Below are 15,635 nucleotides of genomic sequence, written 5' to 3'. Positions count from 1 at the left end.
GGAATTATAGTTTTCTGGAGTTGAGTTATACTTTTATGAGAGTAAAGAGGTGATTTGAGGGCAGGTGTAAGGAGAAGGCTAATTTAAATCTTGTGCAATAACAAATAGGCTGAAAATGTAGCCTTCCTAAATATTTGGGTTGTACCTTTATGGGACAAAACTATTCATTAGGAAATGCATAACCAGGGCCAGGAATGTTGCTCAGGTGTTAGAGTACATCCACGAGGCCCTCCTCTCCAGTACCACATAAGACCTGGTAAGACTGTGCAGCTTTGTAATCCCAGCACCCAGGAGGCAAATGAGGGAGGATCAGAGGTTCAAGGTCATCCTCAGCTACACAGTAAACTGGCCTTGATTTCATAAAGCCCTTTAACTTTGGCATTCTGGAGGCTACATGTCAAATGTAAAGCCAACTTTGGCTACATGAAAAACAAAACAAAACTGAGCTTGGTGGTTACAGGCTTGTAGCTCCAGCTACTTAAGAGAGGCTAAGTCAGAATTGCTAAAGACTGTGGCCAAGGGGGCTGGAGATGTAGCTCAATTGTTAGAGTCCTTGGCTAGCATACATGAAGCCCTGCTTTCAATTTCCACCACCAGAGAAACTATGGGGTGATGGTCCAGACCTTTGATCCCAGCAGTGCAATGTGGAGATGGAGAAATCAGAAACTCACAGTCATTTTTCGCTACCTAGTGAGTTCAAAGACATAATACAGGAGACTGTGATTCAAAAAAAAAAAAAAATTGCCAGGCATGGTGGCACACATTTTTAATCCCATTTAGGAGGCAGAGGCAGGTGGCTCTGTACTGGGCCAGCCTGGTCTACACAGTGAGTTCCAGGACAGCCAGGGATATGTAGAGAGACACTGTCTCAAAAATAATTTTTTTAATTAAATGGAAAGATAGGTAAGATCAGTGGTGCTTTGCAGAATAGCATCTTCATGCTTTGTTCTTCTCTGTGTTAGGGACGAACCCAGGTCCTCACACATGCCACACATTGTGCAAGGCAAGCATACCTCTCCATCACTGAGTTCAGCATCCAATACCTCTCCACCACTGAGCTCAGCCTCCGATGCTTGTCCTTGGATTTCAGTGTCTTTGGCGATTTCTGGAAGCAATTCTCCACAGACCCAGGGACGACTGTTTACAGATGGAGTGGCTCAAGTGACATAAATGTATTCTCTTACAGTTTTGGAGACTAAGTTTTGATGGCTTCTAATGGCTGTGAGAACAAACTGTTTCACACACTAACTCCAATAGAAGCTGGCGTCACATCTTTTCTTTTTCTCCCTTTCCTTCTTTGCTTCTTTCTTTCTTTTTAAAGTAAATTAGTTTTTTCATGGAATCAATCCAGTGCCAATCTCACAAGTAAAAACTTCAGTCATCCAGAGACCCTGGAATCCATATAGAATTCCAGTCTCCTTTCTAACGCTGGAATAGGAGTGTGTGTGAGTAATGAACTCTAATGGCAATCTCTCATGATGATTTTATGGTGAAATCTCATTCGTTAGTCTATTTACTCTATGATGTTTCCTTACACATAAACACAAGTCATAAGAGATCTGTGCTGAATATTTGATAATCATTGAGTCTCTTCCCACAACATCGAAAATACTCTGAAAATTTTTCTTCTGTGAAAATATCAAGTTGTTCATTTGCAGCTCATCCCCATGCCTGTGATTTGCAGTAATGTAGGACCAGTTTACCTTCACTGCCAAAACACTCACATAGTTCCAACTTCTTGGTCTGGAGAAGGGACAAAGGACCAATTCACATAAATAAACAACCGTTCCTAGGCCACCAGTTTAAGGAACTTTTTGATGAAGTCAATGAGTCCTCGAATGGTCCAGGTTTGCTCCACAGCCCATTTCTTTTTTTTTTTTCTTTTTAAAAAAGGTTTGTTTATTATTATAAATAAGTACACTGTAGCTGTCTTCAGACGCACCAGAAGAGTGCATCAGATCTCATTATGGGTGGTTGTGAGCCAACATGTGATGGTTGGGATTTGAACTCAGGACCTTCGGAAGAGCAGTCAGTGCTCTTACCTGCTGAACCATCTCAAAAACCCCTTTGTTTGTTCGTTTGTTTTTTGTTTTGTTTTTTTCAGGACAGGGTTTTTCGGTTCAGCCCTGACTGTCCTGGAACTCACTCTGTAGACCAGGATGGCCTTGAACTCAGAAATCCACCTGCCTCTGCCTCCCAAGTGCTGGGATTAAAGGCGTGCGCCACCACTGCCCCGCTAGCCTATTTCTTTCTTTTCATTATAGGACTGTCTTCTATAGCCTTCAGCAGGATGTTAGTTGTTTTGTTTTGTTTTGTTTTGTTTTGTTTTGTTTTAGTGTCTCTGGGAGGTTCCTCCGTACTGGGCAAAACTGCAGCCAAAGATGGGGGCTCTGAGGTGACTGTTTCCTGGGAGAGCTCTGAAAGGCTCTCACCAACAGCCGCAGTCAGAGACGCAGGGAGTTACAGCACAGCCTCTGGGTCTTCTGCCATCTTGGTTGCTGAGAGCATGTCTTTTCTTAACATTTCTTTACATTTTATTTTTTAATTTACTGTGTATGTGTGTGTGTGTTTATAGAGTTTGTATGTGTGTGTTTATAGGGTATGTATATTGTGAGAGTGAGTGTGCATATGTGTGTTGGTTTGTGTGCTTGTGTGGTATGAATATGTGTATTTGTGTGTACATGTGTACATGTATTTTTATGTGTTAATGTGTATTTGTACATGTTTATGCATATATGTATGTTTATACATGTGACTATATGTGTGTTGGTTTGTGTGTTTGATGGTATGTGTATGTGTATATTTGTGTGTCTATGCATACATATGTTTCTTAATGCATTGATGTATATATGTGTATATGCATGTGTGTTTATATATGTGTGTGTGCTTGTGTGTGTATATGTGTTTCTGTGTGTACACTCAAGTGGGCTTATAAAGACAGAAAATGGTGCATGATCAACCTGCTCTTTTAATAGCATTAAGGACCACCAGCCATGGATGGCAATACCAACCATGGGCTGGGCCCTCCCCAATCAATCACTAATCAAGAAAAGGCTCTACAGGCTTACCTGCAGCCCGGTCTTAAGGAGGCATTTTGTCAAACGGGATTCCCTCCTCTCAGGTGACTCTAGCTTGTATCTAGTTAACATTAAACTAGTCATCACATATCCTACCTCAAAAGAAAAGTTCTCCCCACCCTCTCTCTCTCTCTAAATGAATAAAAGTAAAAAAAAAAAAAATCAAATCTCAAAAAAATGTACATACAATTACCAGATGGATAAAGTTAAGCATTTAGTTAAAAAAAAAATGAAACATTTTCTTTTTTAATTCTTAAAAATGAGCCAGGCGGTGGTGGCACACGCCTTTAGTCCCAGCGCTTGGGAGGCAGAGGCAGGTGGATTTCTGAGTTAGAGGCCAGCCTGGTCTACAGAGTGAGTTCCAGGACAGCCAGGGCTACACAGAGAAACCCTGTCTCGAAAAACCAAAGGAAAAAAAAAAATCTTAAAAATGTATTATTTCATATGTATGAGTGTTTACCTGCATGTATGTGTCATGTACATGCCTGGTGCCCATAGAGGCCAGAAGAGTTGGAGCCCTGGAACTGGAATTACAAGTGGCTGTGAGCTGCCAAGGGGGTGCTGGGAAACTGAAGCCTAATTCAAGCTCAGCCAGTGCTCTTAACCACTGAGTCAGCCTGATGTAATACAACAGGTCATGGAGATTGACCCTGCCTCTACTGACAGACGAGGAAAGGAGAAATGGGCAAAATGAGTTCGGGACTGGACTTCTTGTGAAAGCTGAAACTGTCCACGCAGCCTGGTGCGTGCCCAGGGGCATGCCCAGCCAAGCAGAGCAGAACGCAGGGTCAGAACACACATCACATGGGTCCTGGCCAATGGACCTTTTGTCCTTCCTGTGGGGGCTAAGACACAGCTTCTGCTAAAGGAAACACTCATCTGCGTCTCCCACTCACAAGCGCTCGCTTCCCTCTGCCACCGGCCCTTTGGGGTTCCAAGTATTTCATCCCTATATGTTGTTCATTCATATGCGGTAACATACAGATTTCAAAATGTGGTGGTACTAGCTCCTTCTTTCTCTCTTCCTTTTAAGGAAAGAAGGAAGAATTTTCTTTTTTTAAAATTTAGGCTCACAGTTGAGTGTACAGTCCACTTAGGCTGCGAGAGCGTCCATAGCTGTGAGATAGGAGTATGGCGGCGCTGTTCACGGTACATCCACAGACAGGAAGCAGAGGGCGCTGTTCACGGTACATCCACAGACAGGAAGCAGAGGACTATCCATGTTCCCACTCAGCTAGCCTCTTACTTTACTCTGTTTTTATTCAGTCCAGGACCCAAGGCCACTGAGAAGGTGCCACTTATACTCAGGGCATGTCTTTCTATTACCATTAAATCCCTCTAGGAACATCTCTACAGATACAGCAGATGTGGGTTTCCTAGGTGACTCTAAATCTGGTCGCAGTGACAGTGGTCATTAACCACTTCAAGCCAACCCCCTGTAAACGTGATGCCAAAAATGTTCCACTCTGGAAAAACACAAACCTGAGATATGTCATATGCAACCTGGTCTGGCCTCGAAGTTCCTACATAATCTAGGATGCTTTAAACATTCGATCCTCCTGCCTCTACCTACCAGTGCTAGGATTAGAGTTGTATGTGTGTCATCATGCCCCCGTTGATTCTGTGCTGGGACAGAACCCTGGCCTACTGCATGCTATGCAAACATTCTGCCATATGGGCCCCAGCTGCAGATCATAAAACCCAGCACTCCAAGAAATAATCCCATAAGCCTATAACTCCAAGAATTAATCCTATAAGTTCATAACTATCTCATACAGCAAAAAGAGTTCAGCTCAACTTCAGCACGTCCATAGTCAATCTCCACTGCCACCTTAGCTAGACTTAGACAGAAAGACTTGTCCTGATTGTGAGTGTAACCATGTCAATGGGCTGGGTCCTGGACGGAATAAGAATATAATGGAGAAGAAGGCCATTCCAACACTGTTCAGGGTCCAAGACCAAGCTGGTGAGATGGTTCACCGGGTAAAGGTACTTGACCTGAATTCAATCCCAGGATCCCACATGGTGGGAGGAGAGCACCATCTGAAAAGTTGCTGTTGACCGTCCACACACCAGGGCACGCACACATGCAAGGGAGCACAAGCGCAGACGCACCTAATGTAATTTTTCAGAAGTCCCAAATCTCTTTTTATTTTCAAAGTGAATGTGGATTTATTAAAGAACCTTGAGAAAGAACTCCAGAGAGTTGGAGGAGCTCCGAGGGGGAGGACCTGCCACACTCTCTTTTGAGAATCAAAGCAATCCTTTAACTGTGAGCTCACACAGCACTCCCAGAGAGAGGCAGGCAAAGGGTCTTTTCTCTTAGGTACAAAGATACAAGGCTGCTGCTGCTAGTGCGTGCGTGCGTGCGTGCGTGCGTGTGCGTGTGCGTGTGCATGTGCATGTGCCTGTGCGTGGGTTGGGGGACATGCGTGTGCGTGTGCCTGTGTGTGTGTATCACGGTTTGCATGTGGTCAGAAGACAACTGCTTGGAGTCTGTGTGATGTGGGAAGCGTCTTTGTGTGTGCATGTGCACGTTCGTGTGTGTGTGCCACAGAGCACCTGTGGAAGAAAGGCAGCATTGTAGACTCAGCCCTCCACTCCCCACTTTTGCTGTGGGTTCCAGGGATCAAGCTCAGATTGTTACATTTGCACAGCAATCTCACCAGCCCATTTCTTTTTAAAAGATGGAATTTCTTCTTTGTCTCATTGTGATCCTTTAAGCAAGTTTATGTCAAAGTAGACTATGTTTTCATTAGGCCCGCTCTCCTACCCGTTATCAGCTCCCTTCTCTCAAACACCCAAGCCAGGGCAACAGATCACAGCAAAACACTCAAAAACTCAAAAGTGTAGCCAGGGGTGGTGACTCATGCTTGCAATCTCAGCGTTAAGGTTACTGATACAGGAGGATTACAGCGAGTTAGAGACTAGTCTGGATTACTGAGTGAAACCCTGTCATAAAATAAAAACAAAATAAGGAACCGTTTAGATGACTCAAAGAGGAAAGACATTTTGCCACCCCTGATGACCTGAGTTCATCCCCAGGACCCATATGGTGAATAGAATCAACTCTGGACAGCTGTCCTCTGGTCTCTAGAGACCTTCCATTCTCTCTCTCTCTCTCTCTCTCTCTCTCTCTCTCTCTCTCTCTCTCTCTCTCTCTCTCATACCTAATTTTAAAAATCCTGAAAGGGAGAACCAAGAGTGTAAGTCACTGGGTACACCGTCTAGTAGCATTAGAAAAAGAGAAAGCAAGGGGCATGAAGAGCAAAAGATAGCGTTCCACCCCAAGGCTGTACTCCTAACCATTGGAAGTGTTGATGTGAAAACCACAGCCCTCATTTTTAAGGGAATAGGAGATAGTTTATTCTAGCACCATTTTGAGTGACCATGGCCCGGGACACACTAGCTTACCCCAATTCCATGCTCCAATGTGAAAACAGCTTCGTTAGTTTTTATAGTTTTACAGAACAAAGAAAGTCACAAATCGGGCTGGAGAGATGGCTCAGTGGTTAAGAGCACTGACTGCTCTTCCGAAGGTCCTGAGTTCAATTCCCAGCAAGCACATGGTGGCTCATAGCCATACGTAATGAGATCTGAAGCCCTCTTCTGGTGTGTCTGAAGACAGCTACAGTTGCCGGGCAGTGGTCATGCCTTTAATCCCAGCACTTGGAAGGCAGAGGCAGGCAGATTTCTGAGTTCGAGGCCAGCCTGGTCTACAGAGTGAGTTCCAGGACAGTCAGGGCTATATAGAGAAACCCTTTTTCAAAACAACAACAACAACAACAACAAAAAGACAGCTATAGTGTACTTACATATAATAATAATTAAATCTTAAAAAAAAAAAAAAAGAAAGTCACAAATCAAGGCATGTTTAAAATACACTGGTCGGTACCAGAGAGGCAAGTAAGATGAGATCAGAGGAGCTATTCTTTAAGTCTAAGATGCTATTTGATGGCATTCTTAGCTTTTGGATTGATGGAAGCTAGTGTTTTGCTAAGTCAAAAAACTCTAAAAGGTTTTTATTTATCATCACAAGATGTTAATTCTGATCCTGAGTGGAGCAAGGAATGACTGTTCCAGAAGGCTAAAACTAGTCCGAGACAAGGAAGTTAGCCTCTGAACCTGCAAAGTCCCAGTCTCTCCACAGTCCTGAAATTCCAATCTGTCCACCATTGCTCACAGCCAGACGCAGTAGCTTCTTTTTGCTGATTTTGCTCGCAAGAGGTAGAAGAAAGATCAGAAGTTCAAAATTATCCTCTGCTACATAGCAAGCTGGAGGCTAGCCTGGGCTACATGAGACCTGCCTTTATAAAGCCAAGCAAAAAGATCATCACCTCACTAATGCCATCCCACTGTCAGAGGACATAGTTTGCTTGCTTGGTGTGAGCCCCTTGATGCTGACACCTGGCTGGCAATGGTTTTAAGTTCATAAATCAGAACCAGGATACCTCGCACGATATTGTTGGGCTCTTCAGAGCCCCTAGGTGCAGCTGAGAGCCCTTTCAAAGCAGCCTATTATTATATCATGAAGATAGTCCTCAAGGGGGGATGAACGTCATGCACAGCTGGGGTAAGCAGCAGCTGCGGTCCCTGGACCTCCTTAGGGACACGCCATCCTTCTCTTTTCTCCTGGCTACGCTTGCGGCACCAGCACCAGCACCGCTCCTGTCACCAGATTTGTTTAATTTGACTCAGGGAAAACTGTTCATCTAACTTCCAGAAGCCCTGTAGCTGACAGAGGCAGGTCTAACAGGGCCACAGCTTGTCTTGGACCAAGCCTCCTGTTGGCTTCTACCTCAAACCACCCTCTGGCCACGTGTTACGTGGAATGCTACCCGTCCTGTTCTGCCTGCCAGGCAGACTGTCTGTCTGTGAGTTTGTCTTTTTCTTTGTGGTATCAGCCCCCAAAACAGCTTGTACAGCACCAACCCTCTGCCTTTTTCTGTTGTCCTCTCACCAACTGTGTGTGTGTGTGTGTGTGTGTGTGTGTGTGTGTGTGTGTGTGTATGTGTGTATTTAATCACCTAGAACCAGGTATGGAGGCTTCCTTCTTTTCTTTCTCCTCCCTCCCTCCCTCCCTTCCTTCCTTTTTGAGTCAGGGTCTTGCCAGGCAACCCTTTCTGCAGTAGCTTCCCAAGTACTGGATTTATAGCATGCACCACCTCTCCTGGCCCAACCAACAATTTCTACAGCAGCCAGTGCCTGCCCAAAGTCACTTTCCACTTTCCCAAGCACAGACTTATGCTAAAGGACCATGAGACGCTCACATCTTTTCTCTAGCTGTGGGCATAAGGTTGGGAGGTGGTGTTTACCATCCCCTGAGGTCAGGCCAAGGTCAACCAGATCTTCATTGTCTCCCAGGGGGCACCAGACCAAGGATGTACAACACCACCAATAATCAAAAATAGTCTTGGGTTTCCACGCTCCTTTCCTGCCTCCCGAAGTAATGTGTATTCATAGCTAATCTGGCATTTAATCCATTGGCTTCATTCTTTTGGCAACCTTGACTTTAGCCAACTCAGAAAGCTAATGATGGCGGTTCCAGCTGAGACTTCCAGGACGAGGAAGAAGGGTTTAAAATAGCACTTCATGCTCAGCCTTCTTGGTAATGCACTCAGGTCTCCTTCACATCCTGAGCCAAGCAAGGACTGTGTTATGTAGAGACTGCTAGCAAGTCCTGTCCCAGGAAGAGCGGATGCTCCAGGTCTGACTCACCTGTTCCTTGAGGCACCGATACTCAGTATCAGGCCACAGCCTTTGATGAAAAACCCCAGGCTCCCTTGGAGCTGCCTTTCCTCTGCAGCTTTTCAGCCTTTATTACCAACCTCAGGCTTCCGAGGCATCCCCAGCGCCTGTCTAGTTCAGTACTGGGGTCTTTCCTCTTTTGCATCTCTGTACGAGAAAATATTTTTTACTAACTTTCCAACTCCCTGGCCTCCTCGTTGCTTTCAGGTGTGTGTGTGTGTGTGTGTGTGTGTGTGTGTGTGTGTGTTCACTGTTTCAGCAAGGCTGGCTAGCCAGTGAGCTCTGGGGATCTTCTGTCTCTGCTTCCTCTCACTGAGGTTACAGACATGCTTGACTATGCCCAGCTTTTAGGATTTGCACTACAGCAAGCACCCTTACCTATGGAGCCTCCTTACAAGAGCTCCCCTATCTTTCCTTTATTTTTTTTTCTCCTTTTCCCCCCTCTTCTCTCTCTCTCTCTCTCTCTCTCTCTCTCTCTCTCTCCTTCTCCCTCTCCCTCTCCCTTTCCCTCTTTCTCCCTCTCTTTCTTTCTCTCTTCCTGAGACAGAATTTAAGATGGATCATTTCTTCTGGAACTCTTAAAGTAGTCCAGGATAGCCTTGAACAGGATTCTGATCCTCCAGCTTCTACCTCAAAAGTATGTTTGATACAAGGACTCTCTACAAGGACTCTCTACATAGCCCTGGGGGTTCTCGAACTCACTATATAGACCAGGAGGGCCTTGAAATCAGACATCTTCCTGTCTCTCCTCTCCAGTGCCAGGATTAAAAGCACACACCACTCCACCCTGCACGCTGGGATTTCTTACCCCCACCCCCCTTTCTTGGAGTTTCTCGATCTTAGTTCCAGGGTCCTGGTAATTACTGTTCTAACTCAATTATACCTTATTGTTTCCACTTCCTCTTTCCTTCCATTGCTGCGCAGAGGAAGGGGCAACCACCAAATGTGCCAGAAAGAGAACTGGATTAAGATGCAGGTCATCTCCGTTTTTCTCTTCCTGGTTTAGCTTCTGCCCTTGAGGTCTCACTTCCATACCTGCATCACACTCTGTCTTTCGGTTGGCAGGATGGTTATGAATCCAGTCAAGTGGAAGGGTAGCTGGCGCCGAACTGGTGTCTTGGCTGCAGCTCCAGTGGGAGGTTCTGGGAGAATTTGCAAGTGATGGTATCTTGTTACTGAAGCGAGCCAGGGGATCTGACAGCACAAAACAAGCTGTGCAGATCATACACAGGAAGAAAAAAATATTGGGACAAGACCAAATTGGTTCAGGAAAATCAATGCTGGGCACATTTATATAAGATTCCCCACCCTGGATCTAACTGTATCCATGGCAAACCCCTCCTCCCCAGTTTTGTTCATATGAGAGAGGTTTTTTTTTTATCTGTACTTATTAATTGTGTATGCACAAATACACACTGAGGTTCCAAGGACTTCTGGAATTGTTTATCTCCTTCTACCACTTGGGTATAGAACTTAGGTCATCAATTTTGGCATAGGTGCCTTTACCCAATAACCCATCTCATTAGCCCAAGACAGAGAGCCTCCTGCAGCCCAGGCTCGCCTCAGAAATCTGTCTATAGCTGAGGATGGCTTTGAACTTCTGCTCCTCCTGCCTCCACAGGCATGCTCCACCCATCCCTGCCTTTTTAGGAGTCGTGAATTCTAGACAAGCGCTCTGCCCCTTCGCTGCGTCCTTTCCTGTGACTCTTCTCTTAAATGGTAATTCTTGTTCTGTTGAGAGTTAGATATTCCTGTGGAGACCTGATAAAAGTCGGACTCCTGTCGATGGAAAGAAATGCTTACAAATGTGTAAGCCAAACTCTAGGGCCTCACTGCCTGCTTGAGTCCTAGAGACCCAGGGACAGTTTGGTAAAGAGCGTAAAGAGCAGAGAGCTCTGCGCAGGCGCCTTTTGTAAATCCCATTTGGAGTTCGCGGCAGTTCAGAGAAAGCATTCCTTTGTTCGTCCATTCAACAAGCAACTCTTTGAGAGGCGTCCAAGTGTCGAGCCCCATGCTGGGCCGCATCAGGAGGCTGAAGGAGGTGAATCAGACCCCGGGCTCTATTCCCTGGGACGCTCACAGTCTGGTGGGAGGAGACCAAGAAAGGACAATGACAGAAGGACTCTTCAGTGACAGAAGAGGTAGCAGGGGAACCTGTGGGAGCCTAAGAACAGGGAGGCGCAGAACTCTCCACTGCAGTCAGTTCCTAGATCTCTAACTGCGAAAGCAACCAATAGGAAAAAGTTCCTCCACCTGGTAGACTGAAGTTCCCCTTGGGGCTACTCTGAGTCAGAATTTCCCCAGCTTCCCTCACCAACACCTCCCTCCCACCCATCCAACAGTCCGGAGGCTGCACCAAAGGCCTACCAGCCAAACTGCTCCCCCCCAACACCCCGTAAATTGCAATGCCCTCCAACAATCCCCTTGAATCTCCTCTTCTTCCTTTTCTTTTTCAAGTCATGAATGTTCTAGTTGATTTGATTTTATGCGCATGGGTATCTTGCCGGATTGTAAGTCTGGTGCGACACATGTATGCCTGGCATACCCAGAGGCCAGAAGAGGGAGGGCATCAGATCTCTTGGAACTGGGTTTAGAGATCCTTGTAGGTCACCCTGTGAGTGCTGGGAACCAAACCCCCATCCCTTGGAAGCACAGCCCATACTCTTATCTACTGAGCCACCATCTGTCCAGCTTCCTTGTTTCCTTATATTGAGGCAGGGTCTCATGTACCTCAGCCTGGACTCTGATTTTATGTGGTACTGGGGTTCAAGCCTGGAGTTTCCTGCATGCCAAGCAAGCACTCCACCAATCGAGCTGCCTCCCCAGGCCTCTTGCCCCCTCTCTCCACATTAACCCTTCAGGGAAACAAGGACTGCCCCCCCAATCTTTCTCTCTTTTTCTCTCTCTTGCCTCTTGCTCTCTTGCTCCCTCTCTCTCCCCCCTTTCCTTCCACGTGGTCATGGCCAGTCTCTACTTCTCTACTCTCTCCCTCTTTCTGCCTCTGTTACCTACTTAACTCCCCTCCCCATGCCCTGAATAAACTCTATTCTATACTAAGATAAAAATATGATGATGATGATGATGATGATGATGATGATGATGATGATGATGATGATAAAATAGCGAGCTTTAAGGAAGCTGCCAATTTTTCAGTGCCCTGGAGAGTCCTGATCTGAACTTTTTCACCGAGACCAGGACAGGGCTGGGCTTTTTCATGTCTAGTCTCTCTGACTTCTTCTTTCTTGTGCTTCTTTGAAAGAAAGTCCACAGCTCCACCGAGGGGTGGGTTGTAGGGGGTGGGGGGTGAGGGTCAGCAATCTTGCCTGTCCAGGTTAGAAGCAGGTGGTGCCTGATGGTCCTGTTTTCTATCACCTGTCTAGGCCCTTCAGCACCCCCTCTGAACGAGCCCCCTGCTCCTCATGCCCACCCTCGTATCTTTTACTTCTTTTTTTTTTCTTTTCTTAAGACATGTGGTCTGACTATGTAGTCCAAATAGTCCCCTATTCCTGCCTCAGTCTCAGAGTAAGGGGGACTACAGAAATGTGTGTTGCAACAACCAGTTTAGCTGTTTGGTTTTGTTTGTTTGAGACAGGACTTCACCACACAGTCACAGCTGGCCTGGAACTAGCCACTTAGACCAAGCTGGTCTGGAATCCATGGAGATGGTCTGCCTGCCTCTGCCTCCCAAGTGCTGGGATTAAACCAGTGCAAGCAGCTGTTTGTTTTGAAGACGGAGTTTCACTACATAGCCTAGACTAGCTTCCAACTCTCGATGCTCCTGCCTGGCAGCCCCAGTGCTGGGACAACAGCTGTGTGCCACCATGCCCAGAACTCATGGCAATGATGCTGGTCCCACCTAATGTCCAAAATGCAGCAATAAAAATCCACATAGTTGAACCGCCTAGTTGGTAAGGTGCCCGGCTGGGCAGGTGGGCTGGCTTATTTATTCTTTTTGTTTTGTTTTGTTTTGTTTTGTTTTGCAGGGGGCAGAGTCAGCTGCTGGGAAGGGTGAACCTTGTAGACAAAGCTGGACTTAAACTCACTATGTAGTCAACAACAGCCTTGAATTTGTGATCTTCCTGCCTCTACTTCCTACGTGCTGGAATTAAACATCTATATCAATGATAGCCATGGCTGGCTGGCTCTAGTATTCCTGAAGAGTCAGTGCATCTTTGATCCAGGGAAACATTTACCTACAGTGACATCTTCACACAAACCTCATCTCTGAGTACTTTCGGGTTGTGGTGTTTGGGACAACGTCATGAGTGTACTGCAATGAACACATGGACAAACACATTTTTGTCTTTGGACAGGGCCAGGACTCATGGAACGGCAATTGGTTCACAAAGCGTACAAAGCACAGCCGTTCCGCTGGTAGCACTTTGCGGAGTAACGTTGATGGCCTTGATGGCTGGCCGAGGGAGGGAAGTGCAGATTCTTGTGTTCCCTTCTGAGTTACTAATATTAACTCTCGGATCACACGCTGCCCCACATCACAAAGTAAACGTAGTGGGGTTATAGATGTGGTTAAAGAGGGTTAAACAGACCGTAGCAAAGTTTAAAGAGTATCAGAGAAACCCACTAGGCAGAAAGTAGGACACAAAAGAGAAGGCAGAGTATCTGGGTAAGCCGGCCAACTAACTAACCTTGCTGGAGGTCTGCTGGAGGTCTGCTGGAGGCACGGCTGTTGAGTCAAGGTCTGAACCAAGCCCCAGGCTGGACCTGAGCTGCGGAAGTAAGGTAAGGGGCCACGGTAAAGGCCCAGCTCCACATGGACAGACGTCAAGTCCAGACAGATGACGGTATAGCCCAGCGATGCACAGCAATTTGAGTAGGCCAGGTTGTGGCAGAGATTGAGTCAAGCTGAAGTCCCAGAACACTGAGGCATTCTCTGCCTTTTGGTCCCCTGACACACATATTAGATGGTTGGTGACAAATACGTGGTCCACCACCAGCTCAGTGTTAGCCGTTCTCTGTGTAGCATCCAAGTGAGGGAGTTGCACCCTTATCCTATTCTAGTTTTCCTGATAAGAGTTTAATACACCCATGTCTTCCTGTAATCCCCCTGCCCCACTCCACACACCTTGCATCCCTCTTGTGTCTCCACATCCCATTTGTTGGCTATGGCAAAGAAGCCCAGACAGGATTCTCATCTTGGATCTTTATTTTTCTTCATCCCACGGGTGCCCCCTAGACCCCACGGTTTTTCTGTGGGCCTGAACTCAGCAAAGAACCTTGAGGATAGGTTACCGAAAGGTTATACACTCTTGTTGCACGAAGACTAGGCTCAGACCTCCATGTCTGGAGGAGCACGCATACGAACACATAGACGAACACATTTTTGTCTTTGGACAGCGCCAGGGTTCATCAAACAGCAGGCCGTTCACAAAGCACAGTGGTTCTGTTGGCAGCACTTTGCTGAGTAATGCTGATGTAATGCTGAGTAATGATGAGCCTAGTCTCAGACCTCCGTCTCTGGAGGAACACAAATACTTTCCAACTCCAAGGCAATGCCTCGCTGGTCGCAGGTGCCCGTCCCTGGGAACAACAGATCTTCCTTGGGTTTTCTTTTTTTTCTTTTCCTTTCCTAAATGTTGAGGCTCCCCATTGTATGTGACCAAGGAATGGTGAAGGGGTTCCTACCCATATTCAACTATTACTTGGCCTTGCTTTGGGTTGGGTTGGGTTTTTCCTCAAAGCAGGGTCTCACTATGTAGCTCTCTCGACGTCCTGGAACTCACTGTGTAGACCAGGCTAGTCTCGAACTTACAGAGATCCTCCTATCTCTGTGTTCCCCCAAGTGCTGGGATCAACGCTATGTGCCTACCCACCTGGATTCCAGGTGGGTAGTTTTTGAATCGGGGTCTCACAAAGTTGGTCACTTAGGCTGGCCTTGAACTTAATTTGTAGCCTAGGCCAGTCTTGAATCTGTCATCCACCTAACCTTCACCTCCAGAACAACTCAGATTATGGGGCTGCTGTGTAGTCAGATCACCAGGCCCAGCTGAGGCAGGTTCTTGTTTGTAAACCCAGGTTGGCCTTAGCTCACAACCGTCCTACCTCATCCACGGAAAGGCTAGACTACCGACGTCTCACAACAGCCTTTCTTCTTAGTTCTAGAAATCAAACAAAGCCATTTGTTTGTTTATTATGGGGGGGAGGGGCATGTGCTAGGGTGTGCATGTGAAGATCAGAGGACAAGTTAGAGGAGACCCCCATGAAGGTCCCCGCAGCATGTCAGTGCATATCCTCGCCTAACTGAGACCTTGTTCCTTAAGTGTGATTAATTCCTACTTGCCCTTTAGCTAATTACTTCCGGGACAGCCACCCTAAGATATTTCCCCTAACTGCACACATTACATTTTACCTATCTGACTAGCACTCTTAGAACAATTTTGCAACTAAAAGTTTTATTTAACTTTTGATATTGTTTAGTAATAGATGAAAAACTCTTTCGGCCGGGCGGTGGGGGTGCACAGCACTTTAATCCTTTAATCCCAGCACTTGGGAGACAGAGGCAGGCAGATTTCTGAGTTCGAGGGCAGCCTGGTCTACAGAGTGAGTTCCAGGACAGCCAGAGCTATACAAAGAAACCCTGTCTCAAAAAAAACAAACAAACAAACAAACAAAAAACAAAAAAAGAAAAAAAAGAAAGAAAAAAGAAAAAAAAAGAAAAACTGTCTCGCTCATTAGGCTGTTAATTCTGCCAGGGTACAGCTTCCTGGGTCTCTGCCCCCAATTTAATTTGTCTTTTCTTTTCTTTTCTTTTTTAAAACCCAGAATACCTTTTGTTTATTATTTGACAGTTTC

General features: G+C 46.2%; 1 pseudogene; it reads right to left on the bottom strand.

Annotated features, from left to right (window-relative positions):
* Window positions 1-1,659: 1,659 nt before the first annotated feature.
* Window positions 1,660-2,499, bottom strand: LOC116073331 (annotated as a pseudogene).
* Between the last annotated feature and the right edge of the window lie 13,136 nt (window positions 2,500-15,635).

Source organism: Mastomys coucha, unplaced genomic scaffold (genome assembly GCF_008632895.1).
Source record: "Mastomys coucha isolate ucsf_1 unplaced genomic scaffold, UCSF_Mcou_1 pScaffold23, whole genome shotgun sequence".
Taxonomy (NCBI): Eukaryota; Metazoa; Chordata; class Mammalia; order Rodentia; family Muridae; genus Mastomys; species Mastomys coucha.
Note: the sequence above shows the minus strand (reverse complement) of the source record. Positions and strands in the feature narration are given on the sequence as shown.